Consider the following 14,354-nt stretch of genomic DNA (forward strand, 5'->3'; position numbering starts at 1 on the left):
ATGCTTACTGCCCAGGGGGCCAGCTTCCAGTCTCGTCGGGAAATTTGGTGCCGGTTTTGCGGCAGTGCAAATCGTACAGCCTCACTCTGTAGTTTCAATCAGATCATGACGTCAGTCGTTAAATTAGGTGGAAATGCTTCATTTAACATCCACCCCAAAAAGACGGCGGTTCCATGGTCAATTGGTGCTATGTGCATCGTACTGGACGAGAGGGAGGAGGATCATAAATCGGAGGCACATTGAGCAGCACGCTGTGATGTCTGAGCACTGATCTGTCATTACGGGGTCCTTACAGCTCGAGTGAAATAATTTAATGGGTGCATAACTAGTTCGCCAGCATTGCCTACTCCATGCTGTGGTTAGGCAGCGTGAAGATAGAAGGGCTGTGGACCATGCAGGGCCATGAATGAGGAGAGGCCATGGACATCTGGACAGGAGCCTTCGCACCACCCCTCCCCCGCCCCACCCCCACATGGTTACAGGAAGCAAAGCTCATACCTCCACCTCTCTGAGGAGCAGTGTGTGAGAAGGATGCGCTTCCGACAAGAAGTACTGAGAGAGACATGCCATCTCCTACAAGCAGACCTGCAGCCTCACATTGGGAGAAGGAGAACGAGGAACAGGAGCCTGGTGAGGCCACACCAGGAGGAGCACCATCCATGGAGGAGGCAGCGTGGCGATGCTGCCAGTGCATGAGTCACACGTCAGCAGCTCATAATGCATCAGGTCTCTTGAATGGAGGAAAATGAGAGATGAGGGATGTGCCACCATAATGCCACATCTCCGTTAAAGTCCACAATCATATTCAAGTAGCCAATGCAAAATTCATGTTACCAACATGGTGGCCGCGAATCCACAACCAAAGCCCTCCCCAGCAAGTAAAAAAATAACAACACAACGTCCCATAGAAACACCATCAATCACAATGAACTGAAATAATGTATGGACAAAGGGAAGCTCCATGAGTCATCCCACAGCAGCATTTATGTGGCATCTTAGGCACACACATTCCAATCAATAGGTTGCGTCAAACAATGCAATGACATATTTACAAACATTATTTACATGATGAGTACATCTGTCCATGGTCCTCAGTCACACAGCCTGACATTTCTCATCCCTCACCTTTACCCTCCTCCCACGCCTAGTGCTCCTCCTCAATGTGGCCTCAGTGCCTACAGCAAGGCTGCTTGAGGGCTGCTGTGTGTGTTGGGCAGACAGTACAGACAGCCTAGCAGGACACCCTGGACCAGCTCTGGGCCTGGAAGGCCCAGCTGCATCAACGGCAGCAGCCTTGGATGGCTCGGGTGTAGACCGCGGCAAGTGCAAAGGTGGAGTGGCAGTGGTATGAGCTGGAATGCTGTCATCTTGAGCAAGAACAACACCTTCAATTTCCAGGGGCCCATTGCCACTCAAATGGGATGGAGTATCAGTATCCGGAGCAATATATGTGAGCACACATTGCTGGCTTGCTTCGGCAACGTCACTTCCCCGTCGGACACAGAGAGGCTGGCAGCAGTCAGTGATTGCATGGCATCAGACTGAGACAAACTCAGAGCAGACTGAGGCTGAAACGCAGCAGTCTGCAGGTTCATGCTAGCAATCACTGACAGCATCACATCACAAAGTTCTTGTGTGGCTTTGGCCTGTGATGTGACTACTACTGCCACGTCAACCCTGGCACGCGCCATCCCCTCTGGGACTCCACTATCACTTGTTGAGCCCATCTCCCACTGTGAGCAGGCAAGGATGGGCTCGTTGGACTACTGAGAGGCCCGGGTCAATGCTTGAGGCGGCCTCCACCACACTCAGAGCAAGTGCGTCGATGCCCTGTGGGACCTTCTTCAATGTACCCATGAGGTCGCAGCGCATTTGCGTGGTCTTCCTGGACATAGGCACCAAGTTCAGGTCCACGTATGTCTGTCTCTCAGCAGGACTCCTGGGCTGATTCACCCTCCGGGTTGGGAACAGCACCTCATGCTTCGGTTAGGCACTTTACAGCCTTCTGGACTCAACATCGAGTTCAACAATTTCAGAATGTAACCACTGCCAATCTTTGGCTCCCTTCCCTACTCCCCCCTCCCACCCACCGCTGCCATTCACACCCTATCTTGACTTATGTTTTTCTAACTCCTGGCATTACCATCATCCATTTTATCTCTCTAATCTCTCCTGCCTTCCACTCTATCACAGACCTTCCCTTTTGTTCTTTCTTCCCCTCCCCCTTTCTGTGCTTGTTAAGAATCTGTTCTGATGAAGGGTCGTTGACACAAAACGTTAACTTTGCTTTTTCTCCACAGATGCTGCTTGCCGCTGAGATTTACGGTATTTTCTGTTTTTATTCCAGATTCCAGCATCCGCAGTAATTTGCTTTTGTATTAGTGTCCCCACTCAGTGGGACTGATGGCATCTTCCGCTCAGTGAGCACACTGTCGCCCCTTCCCTCGTCATCTCCCCCGTTGCCCGATGTTGATGGTCCAGGGACAGGCTGTTGCATTTCTGGCTGATCATCTGTAAGCACAAAGCAATAGACATGTGGTTAGCGGCAGGGGAGGAGGCAGGGAGATACGTGGAAGGTGGTATTTAACATCTATATGTAATGGGGGTAGGCCACTTGATAGCAGGGATCAAGGAACTCACATAAATCGCAAACGCCATTCACGTACCGTCACTACCCTCCATAGGGGGCTCTGCTTCGCTACCTGCCACCGTGCCAACTGGGGTGCACGTGAGGGCCGACACTCACTGCTCGACCTCAGTGAGATCCTGAAGATCAGCCTCTCCACCGCCAATGTGCTGCTGCTCCTGGCAATTATGAGCTAATTTTGCCGACAATAAGAACAAGAAGAAAGTGTGAGTGAGTGAGCAGCTCACTGTGTGGCACAAGTGCCTCCCGTAGTAGAGTAGCTGCTACTGTCTGGAATTGTAAAGATATGCATTATAATCTATGTGGCTGTGCACAGAGCATGTGGGAAGGGCGAGAGCCACCTAGGATTGCACATTTCAAGAGTCAAAGGCTAGTGTGAGGAGGGGTGAGAAAGGATTCTGACCTGGCAACGATGCAGGAAAATAGACTGACTTCATTCAGTTAATTATGACTGTGTTGATGCTTTGTTCTGAATATCAGACTGATAGATTTATGACTCTGGAGTTCAGAAGAATGAGAGGTGATCTCATTGAAACATATATGATTCTGAGGGGGATTGACAGGGTAAATGCTGAGAGGTTGTTTCCCCCGGCTGGAGAGTCTCAAACTAGGGGGCACAGTCTCAGGATAAGGGATTGGTCATTTAAGACGGAGATGAGGAGGAATGTCTTCACTCAGAGGGTTGTTAATCTTTGGAATTCCCTACTCCAAAGGGCTGTGAATGCTGAGTCATTGAGTATATTCAAAGCTGAGATAGAGTGATTTTTGGACTCTAGAGGAATCAAGGGATATGGGGATCGGGCAGGAAAGTGGAGTTGAGGTCAAAAGTCAGCCATGATCTTATTGAATGGTGGAGCAGCCTCAAGGGGCTGTATGGGCTACTTCTGCTCCTAATTTTTACGTTCTTATGTTCTTAAGAGAATTAAACATTCACAAACAACAGGGAACTCTGCATTTGTGCACTTGAAAATCTGCACCTATCTCCACTCCAGAAGGATTGATTTAAAAATGTTTTGGCATCATAGGTAGAAGAATCTCTACTCTCGACACATTCTGGAATATTCTTTGTTGATTTATAAAGTGCTTCGGAGGTGCAACGCCATATTATAAGCACAGTCTGTTTGTGGATAGGAGTTACACTTGAGTAATGCCCAAGTGGTGTGAGTTATTCTCCACAAGGGGATTTATCACCGCTCCACTCTGGAGTCAGATTCAGATCTAAATCTGGAGTTAAAAGCTTTGATTTTAACTCCCCCTGCCTAGCGGAACATAGGAAGTGGGGGAGCGGGGGTGGGGCGTGGCGGCGGACAGTTAAAATGGAGCAAGGAACTTTACCCGCTCCTTTCCTGTTCTGATCTGATCAACTGTAATTTTTAATTGCGTACAGCAAGGCACCCACCCCACGCTGGTGGACTCCTCATTAAATACAACGCTATTAGAGCCCGATCCACAGTTTCAATCTGAGGCCTGAGCGGTCAAACCTGCCCGGAGCTGAATTGGGCCTCCCTGACCCCAGCTTTCATTCCGCTTCCCCGATCAAAATCACCACTAGAACCCCTCCTCCCCACCCCCCCCACCACACCCCATCACCACTTACCCAGGAGCTGTTCCCGCGGGTCTCCTGCTGCTGGAATTCCCACTCTCACTCACCAACCAGGCAGTGATTCCTGCTGGGTTTGGGTGGGAGTTGTAACCTAAATATTTAAATGAGGCCCTGGAGTCCAAGGGGCCAAAATTCAGGCCCGCCAGAAACCTAGTACACCTACCGTCTTTTTGGCGACATTACCGTCACGATGTTTGCGGCGGGCACTCGATCAATTTTCACGGATGTTTTTGAAAAAGCAGCGTCCAGCGGTAATGACCGGCGGGAATTGGGAGTTTGCAGCGGTGTGGGTGGGTTGGATCGGCATTACCAAAAGGAAATTCACACTTGTGGTCATTTGCAGCTAACAAGCCAGCTGCTCCCTGGACTTCTTAAAGGCCAGAGTTTGCAGCTAAGCCCTGAGGGGGGAAGGAGTTGTGTCCAATGATGGCTGGTGCTGCTGGAGCAAGAAGGGCAAGTAGAATTTTCAGTGTCGAGCTGGACACCCTGATGTAGGGTGTGGAGGGAAGGAAGCGAGTCCTTTAGCCAGACACGGGGAGACCCACTCGCGAGGTGTTTACCAATGTCTGGAGAGAGATTGCTGTGGAGGTCTCAGGGACCTCCGTTCATAGCCTGGAGGAGGAATTTATAGAATGCATATGGGATTGTTTCTTAGAACAGTATGTTACAGAACCTACAAGGGAGCAAGCTATCTTAGATCTGTGTAACGAGAAAGGAAAAATAAACGATCTCCTAGTAAAAGATCCTCTCGGAATGAGTGATCACAGTATGGTTGAATTTGTAATACAGATTGAGGGTGAGGAAGTTGTGTCAGAAACGAGCGTACTATGCTTAAACAAAGGGGACTACAGTGGGATGACGGCAGAGTTGGCTAAAGTAGACTGGAAACACAGACTAAACGGTGGCACAAGTGAGGAACAGTGGAGGACTTTTTAGGAGCTCTTTCATAGTGCGCAACAAAAATATATTCCAGTGAAAAAGAAGGGTGGTAAGAGAAGGGATAACCAGCCGTGGATAACCAAGGAAGTAAAGGAGAGTATCAAATCAAAGACCAATGCATATAAGGTGTCCAAGGTTAGTGGGAAACTAGAAGATTGGGAAAATTTTAAACAACAGCAAAGAATGACTAAAAAAGCAGTAAAGAAAGGAAAGATAGATTACGAAGGTAAACTTGCGCAAAACATAAAAACAGATAGTAAAAGCTTTTACAGATATATAAAACGGAAAAGAATGACTAAAGTAAATGTTGGTCCCTTAGAAGATGAGAAGAGGGATTTAATAATGGGAAATGTGGAAATGGCTGAGACTTTAAACAATTATTTTGCTTCGGTCTTCACAGTGGAAGACACAAAAACCATGCCAAAAATTGCTGGTCATAGGAATGTGGGAAGGGAGGACCTTGAGACAATCACTATCACTAGGGGGGTAGTGCTGGACAGGCTAATGGGACTCAAGGTAGACAAGTCCCCTGGTCCTGATGAAATGCATCCCAGGGTATTAAAAGAGATGGCGGAAGTTATAGCAGATGCATTCGTTATAATCTACCAAAATTCTCTGGACTCTGGGGAGGTACCAGCAGATTGGAAAGCAGCTAATGTAACGCCTCTGTTTAAAAAAGGGGGCAGACAAAAGGCAGGTAACTATAGGCCGGTTAGTTTAACATCTGTAGTGGGGAAAATACTTGAAGCTATCATTCAGGAAGAAATAGCGGGACATCTAGATCGGAATAGTGCAATCAAGCAGACGCAGCATGGATTCATGAAGGGGAAATCATGTTTAACTAATTTACTGGAATTCTTTGAGGATATAACGAGCATGGTGGATAGAGGTGTACCGATGGATGTGGTGTATTTAGATTTCCAAAAGGCATTCGATAAGGTGCCACACAAAAGGTTACTGCAGAAGATAGAGGTACGCAGAGTCAGAGGAAATGTATTAGCATGGATAGAGAATTGGCTGGCTAACAGAAAGCAGAGAGTCGGGATAAATGGGTCCTTTTCGGGTTGGAAATCGGTGGTTAGTGGTGTGCCACAGGGATTGGTGCTGGGACCACAACTGTTTACAATATACATAGATGAGCTGGAAGAGGGGACGGAGTGTAGTGTAACAAAATTTGCAGATGACACAAAGATTAGTGGGAAAGCGGGTTGTGTAGAGGACACAGAGAGGCTTCAAAGAGATTTAGATAGGTTAAGCGAATGGGCTAAGGTTTGGCAGATGGAATACAATGTCGAAAAGTGTGAGGTCATCCACCTTGGGGAAAAAAAACAGTAAAAGGGAATATTATTTGAATGGGGAGAAATTACAACATGCTGAGGTGCAGAGGGACCTGGGGGTCCTTGTGCATGAATCCCAAAAAGTTAGTTTGCAGGAGCAGCAGGTAATCAGGAAGGCGAATAGAATGTTGGCCTTCATTGCGAGAGGGATGGAGTACAAAAACAGGGAGGTCCTGCTGCAACTGTATAGGGTATTGGTAAGGCTGCACCTGGAGTACTGCGTGCAGTTTTGGTCACCTTACTTAAGGAAGGATATACTGGCTTTGGAGGGGGTACAGAGATGATTCACTAGGCTGATTCTGGAGATGAGGGGGTTACCTTATGATGATAGATTGAGTAGACTGGGTCTTTACTCGTTGGAGTTCAGAGGATGAGGGGTGATCTTATAGAAACATTTAAAATAATGAAAGGGATAGACAAGATAGAGGCGGAGAGGTTGTTTCCACTGGTCGGGGAGACTAGAACTAGGGGGCACAGCCTCAAAATACCGGGGAGCCAATTTAAAACTGAGTTGAGAAGGAATTTCTTCTCCCAGAGGGTTGTGAATCTGTGGAATTCTCTGCCCAAGGAAGCAGTTGAGGCTAGCTCATTGAATGTATTGAAGTCACAGATAGATAGATTTTTAACCAATAAGGGAATTAAGGGTTACGGGGAGCGGGCGGGTAAGTGGAGCTGAGTCCACGGCCAGATCAGCCATGATCTTATTGAATGGTGGAGCAGGCTCGAGGGGCTAGATGGCCTACTCCTGTTCCTAATTCTTATGTTCTTATGTTCTTATAGGGGACAAGAGGGTCTGCACTGCCTGAATGCGCAGGAAACTGAGCCTCCAGCATTCAGGTGGTTTCACCGACCCACACAATAGCCTGGAACACATAGAGAAGGGGCGGGTTCCTCAAAGATTTTACATTGTTTGTCACAGTGATTTTGCAACCATGGCAGTGGTGCATTAATGTAAAGGGTACTCACCCTGACGACCCTCGTGAGGTCATTAAATTTCTTGTGACATTGGGTCGCAGTTTGTAGCATCGTGTCTCTAGCAGAGATGTCCCGTGCCAGGTCCCTCAAAATTCTTAGGAAAACTCTTGGCACGGGCCTCCTTCCTCCAGGAAGTTGCAAGGCATGCCATGCTCTTTGGCGTTCTTCCTGTTCCTCCATTTTCCCACTCTGCCCAAAGTGCATAGGTGGAACTGCACATACGCAAACTTATAGCCCCGTGCCTTAAACATTCAGCTGGGCTTGGGATCTCTCGCGGGCCTCTGCACATACGCATTTAACCTTACTTTTTTTTGCGCTGTGGTTTTCACTTGGAGCGGCCGAGCACAGGTGTGGAACGCCTGATTTAGTGCCCCCAATCAATGTAGCTGCAGTTCGGATGAATTTCCTAGTCGGAGGAGCAAACTTTTATAGGGTGCTATACTTATCGCCCCACCATGAATAATGCCGCAAATTGACCGGAATCGAATTTCCAGCCCAAGATCTTTGACTTGTTTCAGATTTGAATCTGGCAAAATGAAGTGTTCAGCAAACAGTATTTAGTGAACTTTCTTATTCAATTCATTCACTCTCTGATGTTACAGCACCACCACTGGCAACAACAGTTGAGTGCCACAGAAATGTAACTGTAAACCTTGAATTCTATAATTACTGAAGATTCACTGGTACTTCAGGCTTCATTAAATATCAAGGAGCCGAAATTGCACTCCGCCCCAAACAGGGTGCACCTTCCGTTTTTTAAGTGGTACCCAAGAGTGGGTGCCGGACTGCCTGTTGGTGGCCCGGCCGAACCTGTGGCCACCATTGTCAGGACGACCTGGCAGTCGGCCGACAATTAAAATAAAATGGCAGCCACGACAGTGCGCGGTCCCCTTTAAGGGCGAACACAACGCCCAGCCACAAGAAGCTTCTTGCCAGGGAAAGCTGTCGGGGGCACTGAGCAGCGGTCGATCCGCTCCCGCAGGGCAATTTCCCGCGCGGGGCGGTAAGGGAGTCGCCACCGGTCGATAAGGGGTCGGTGCATGCCCGGGGCGGGAAGACGGCCGAGGTGGTCCCGTACACCGCTCCAAGAAGGAGGGCAATTTTCAAAATGGCAGCCCCTCTGCACCGACCAAGCAGTGAGTCCATACCGACCCATGGCCACCTGTTCAAAAGGGGAAATTTTGGCTCCCAAGAACATGTTTTAAATCTATGGGCCAGACTTTCGGCTTCTTTGTCGGCGATTTTCTTGGCATTACAGCTGGTTTTCCATCCAGTGAGAGTTTCCACGTAAGTTTTTCAACGTTATCACCCAAATCTGAAGTCGCCCGCCGGGACCAAACCGCCCACATACAACACCGAAAACAACGGCCAGGGCATAAGTTTGGCCTCAACCGCCGACGCCCAGATCGCCGAGAGACCCGCCCTGTAAAAGCTGCTTAAACAGGGCAGTAAGGGGGGATCCTGCAAAGAAAGATAAGTTAAAGGATCTTTAATTATTTTTTTTAAATTTTAACGTGGCGATTAGGGTTAAAACTATCTTGGGAATGCTTTGTACATTTTTCTTTTTCTTTTTAATGACATTTTTTTTTCAAAGTTTTCCCCCCTCCCTAGGCCTAATCGCAGCCTCGGACTAAATTTTGCTACTTACCGTCTATCCCTGTAACGACCGCCCATTTTGCTAACTTTGCACTTACCCGCTGAGAAAACCGCCGACAATGAGTGTGCATCGCCCATTTTCTCGCCGGGTGATTACTTTTACTTACTTTTACCTTTAAAATCGAAATTCTGGCCAGCTTTTTTCATCGAATGTTAGTGGTGTTTCATAGCGGGCAATCGGGCATTGAGGGCCTTTAGGGAAAGTCTAGCCCTAAATCTCATTTACTGTATCTCTCATTTTGTGAATCTTAGGACTCGATTCAAAACTGCCTCTAATCACACATATTAAAAAAAATTCTGATGGCCATGTGAGATCATCAGTATTGATGTTATGGGATCACCATACCCATGCTGCAATGCATTTGTGAAGACACATTCAGGTATCATTTTAATCCATCCTGTTATTCTTTCCTACTTTGTATTTGTTCCTCTTCTCTGAGGTTTAGGAATCTAAACTTTAAAACGTACAAAACACCAGTAAACAAGCAGTAAATAACAATTTGTATTTGCGTTTGAACATTTTTTGTAGGTTGCTCAATGCGAGTTATGTATTGTGATTGTTGGGATTCTGGAAGCAGTTTGTTTGTCTTTACATTGATTGAAGTCTACAAATAACAATTTTCTTTTTATAATTTACATTCACATTTTTAATATTGTGTTTCAAATATGGCCTTTTTAAAATTCATTCACAGGATGTGAGCGTCGCTGGCAAGGCCAGCTTTTATTGCCCATCCCTAATTGCCTTTGAAAAGGTGGTGGTGAGCCGCCTTCTTGAATACAACTGACTGGCTCCACGGGCCTACTCAGATGGCAATTAAGAGTCAACCACATTGCTGTGGGTTTGGAGCCACATATAGGCCAGACCAGGTAAGGACGGCAGATTTCTTTCGCTAAAGGACATTAGTGAACCTGATGGGTTTTTACAACAATCCAGTCATTTCATCATCACCATTACTGATTCAGGTACAACATCTGAAATCCAGCAACCTCAGAACTGAGTCCATGACGGTTTTTGGGTTTTGCCGGATTTCGGATGAGAAAATCAATAGTCCAAAATCCAGCAACCTCGGGTTCCGAATCCGTGCCAGTTTTTAGGTTTTGCCAGATTTCAGACCTCACCCACCGCTGATCCTCCGCTCCTCACTGCGCGCCGATTCCTGCCGCTGCATTTTTTACCGGTTTCCTCGTCCCTCGCCGCCTGATGTCACTATCTTGGCTGCCTCAAAAATGTCAGGTTTTTGGAATTCCAGAATTGGGACATTGTACATGCAATCAATTTTTGATTTTATTCCAGATTTATTTAAGTAATTGAATTTAAATTACCCCAGCTGCCGTGCTGGGATTTGAACTCACATCTCCGGATCGTTAGTCCAAGCCTCAGGATTACTAGTCCACTAACATAGCCACTATGCTACCGTATCCCTATGTACTACTTGTAATCAAAATTGAGATATTCATTTTATAGCAACCAACTACATTGCATTTAATATATGGCATTTTGTATAATGGCCACTACAGTGCTACCAGTGGACTACAGACATAATAAAGAACAGTTCACTATCCACAAGTTAGCAAGGATGTGGTCGACCAACTCCATAAGTTTTGAAACAGAGATTGCACAACCTTGTTAGTAGTAGTGCCTAGTTAATAACTTGCACCAATGATGTCATTATACTGTTAGGTAGTTGACAATATTTAGCAAAGGCAATTTTTATACTTTTCCTTAACCTGTTGCAATGGTATGTGTTTATATTTTTGGGTCCAGACGTTATCCTTGAATAAAGTGCCTGTGTAAATACGGACCGCGCTGTAACATCTGATTTACCTCTCCTGACTGGTGTCACCTAGTTGAATCTTCTTTAATGTTACTCGCAAGATCCAGACTCCTCTGGATAGTCAGATCCCAAATGATGTTTGGCATATTATTGATCACTGCTCCATCGGGTGGGGTGTATAATAGACGGGCCATCTGCTGGCACTTGCTTTAGGCCATTTCTAGAGTTAAAACCAGCCCTATTGTGTCAGAAAGCTCCTTTGTCTGCCACACGTTCATAGTGACCATTTGTACGAACCGTGACAACTTTTCCACGTCGACGGTCACTGCACAATTAGCAGTAGTCTATGAACACATTCAGCCTTACAGCCATGCCACAAACACTCCAAAGACCAGTGGTTACTGGCTTCATGGCCAGCTCTGGCACCTTTAAGACAATTGGCGGGGGGGGTGGGGGGCGGTGGAATTGTGTAGCGTCCCATTTGGAGGCAGTAACAGCCACGAGGTGGGATTTCCTGGCGCAGCTTCGGGGGTCGTTCCTGAATTTTCACTCCGGGGTGAAAACGGATCGTTGTGCACGATGATGACATCATCATCGCAGGCGCAGCAGCGCGGGGCGCTACCTGTTACCGCCGCCGCTAAACTCCCGCGGGCTTGGTTAGTGGCGCCGCGCCCGTGAAAAGACATTTGCGCCACGTTATTGCCCCCAGGGAGTCAGAAACAACCCAAATTTCTCCCCCTTAATATCCCTGGCATCTCCCTTCTGTATTCTGCTCAGGCTTACTGTCATGTATTCAACCAGCATTGTAACCCATGTATAATCTGACCTAAGTTGTACACTGTGAGAACAATGACCACAAGGTGGCGAACTTGTGGGAGACACTCCTAACCTGGACCTTCAGGTATAAAAGGGGAAGCTCCACCCACTTTCATCACTTGAGTGCTAAGGAATAAAGGACAGGTCACAGACTGACCTTCTCTCAAGCATGGGCCTCGTGTGCATTTATACTGTGTAGTAAGGACGTAACAATAGCGACGAGAAACTGGGATTTAAACCACGCGAGCATGGCCACTAGCAGAACAGACGAGAGGTACTGTGTTAAGGAATGGTTGGGACAGAGAGTCAACATTGTTAAAGCAGCACACAGTTCTCCAGGCAGGCAAGGGCAATCGAGCATGCCCCAACATGTAGTCGAACCCAGAGGGGGAATTCGACAGAGACAATGGCAAGCTGAACAGCAATTCACACCATTGCAAGGGACAATGCGGCCAGTAATGGAGCCATCAACACCTGTTAATGGTGCACTCAAGGACAATAACAGGGGCAGTCAAGGACGATCGACTGGCAAGGGACCTTTTGTTTCAAACCGCAACTCATGCTGGAGGCTTGGAGGCATACATTCAGCCGGAGTTTGCAGAGATGAGCAAAATACCTGCAGAAATTGCAGAAATGAACGCTGGGGGAAATTGCTGGAAGCTGAAGTTCAACGAGTTCATGTGGAGCACGTATACAGTTCATACACCAGGACGCCACCGATAATGATGAAAGTGCTCCTCAATGGCATCCCAGTATCAATGGAGCTAGACACGGGGGCCAGCCATTCCCTGATGGGTATCAAACAGTTCGAAAAGTTGTGGGCGTCCAAGGCCAGGAGGCCAAAATTATCGCCGATTGACGCACAGCTACGGACATACACAAAGGAGATCATTCCGGTGCTAGGCAGCGCCACAGTAGTCGTGACTCACAAAGATTCGGAGAACAGGTTGCCATTCTGGGTTGTCCCGGGGGATGGTCCCGCACTACTGGGGAGGAGTTGGCTTGCTGACATGAACTGGAAATGGGGCGATGTCAATGCAATTTCCTCTGTGGAGCGAGTATCATGCTCAGAGATCCTTGACAAATTTGACTCATTATTTCAACCCGGCATTGGCACTTTCATGGGGGCCAAGGTAGTGATTCACATAAACCCGGCGCCAGGCCAGTACACCACAAGGCCAGAGCGGTGCCGTACGTGATGCGAGAAAAGATAGAAGGCGAATTGGACCGCCTGCTGAGGGAAGGCATCATCTCGCCAGTCGAATTCAGTGACTGGGTGAGCCCGATTGTGTCGGTGCTCAAGGCGGATGGGTCGGTCAGGATATGTGGTGATTACAAGGCCACCATCAATCGGGTGTCACTCCAAGACCAGTACCCGCTATCGAGAGCGGAGGACCTCTTTGCGATGCTATCCGGTGGCAAACTCTTTTCAAAATTGGACCTGACCTCAGCTTACATGACCCAGGAGCTGGCGAGTGAGTCGAAGAAGTTGACCACCATCACGACACACAAGGGGTTGTTTGCGTACAACAGATGTCCATTCGGGATTCGCTCGGCCGCCGCGATTTTCCAACGAAATATGGAAAGCCTCCTCAAGTCGATTCCAGGGACGGTGGTCTTTCAGGACGACATCCTCATCACGGGTTACGATACTGAAGAACACCTCCACAACCTGGAGGAGGTGCTACGCAGACTGGACCGGGTAGGGCTGCGACTGAAAAAGGCAAAGTGCGTCTTCCTAGCTCCAGAGGTAGAATTCTTGGGGATGAGGGTAGCAGCAGACGGGATCAGCCCTACTGTGTCCAAGACGGAAGTGATCCAGAGAGCACCCAGACCCCATAACATGACGGGGCTGCGTTCGTTCCTGGGGCTCCTGAACTATTTTGGTAACTTTCTTCCCAAATTGAGCACGCTGCTAGAGCCGCTACACGTGCTTCTACGCAAAGGTCGCGAATGGGTTTGGGGGGACAGCCAGGAAAGGCTTTCAATAGAGCACGCAATTTGTTATGTTCCAACAATCTGTTAACGCTATATGACCCATGTAAGAAACTTGTGTTAACGTGTGATGCGTCGTCCTATGGTGTCAGGTGTGTGTTGCAGCATGTCAATGTCAAGGGTCAGTTACAGCCGGTAGCTTATGCCTCCAGAAGTCTGTCCCAGGCAGAAAGGGGCTACGGGATGGTAGAAAAGGAGGTGCTCGCATGTGTATATGCGGTAAAGAAAATGCACCAGTACCTGTTTGGCAGGAAATTTGAGCTGGAGACAGCTAACGTCCCTTTTGGCCGACAACAAGGCCATAAATACAAACACATCGGCCCGCATACAGAGGTGGGCACTCACATTAGCCGCCTATGACTACACAATTCGGCACAGACCGTGCACCGAAAACTGCGCCGATGCACTCAGCAGGCTCCCACTAACCACCACTGAGGGGGCTACTGAGCATGCTGCTGAGATGGTCATGGCTGTTGAAGCTTTCGGAAGCGAAGGCTCAGCCGTGACAGCCCGTCAGATTAAAGTCTGGACAAATAGAGACCCGCTATTGTCTCTAGTCAAGAAATGTGTCCTGAATGGGGACTGGACAGCCATGTACAGGGCATGCCCTG

At 47.9% G+C, this 14,354-nt stretch overlaps 1 long non-coding RNA gene across 1 annotated transcript in view; it reads right to left on the reverse strand.

The window, feature by feature from the left end:
• Positions 1-2,111: 2,111 nt before the first annotated feature.
• The window catches only part of LOC139277007 (uncharacterized), a 68,228-nt gene continuing 55,985 nt past the window's right edge, over positions 2,112-14,354 (reverse strand). The window contains exon 3 of the long non-coding RNA XR_011596013.1: positions 2,112-2,511. This is a non-coding gene — a long non-coding RNA (uncharacterized lncRNA). The remainder of the gene's footprint in view (positions 2,512-14,354) is intronic.

The sequence above is a fragment of the Pristiophorus japonicus genome, chromosome 12 (assembly GCF_044704955.1).
Source record: "Pristiophorus japonicus isolate sPriJap1 chromosome 12, sPriJap1.hap1, whole genome shotgun sequence".
In the NCBI taxonomy this organism is placed as follows: Eukaryota; Metazoa; Chordata; class Chondrichthyes; family Pristiophoridae; genus Pristiophorus; species Pristiophorus japonicus.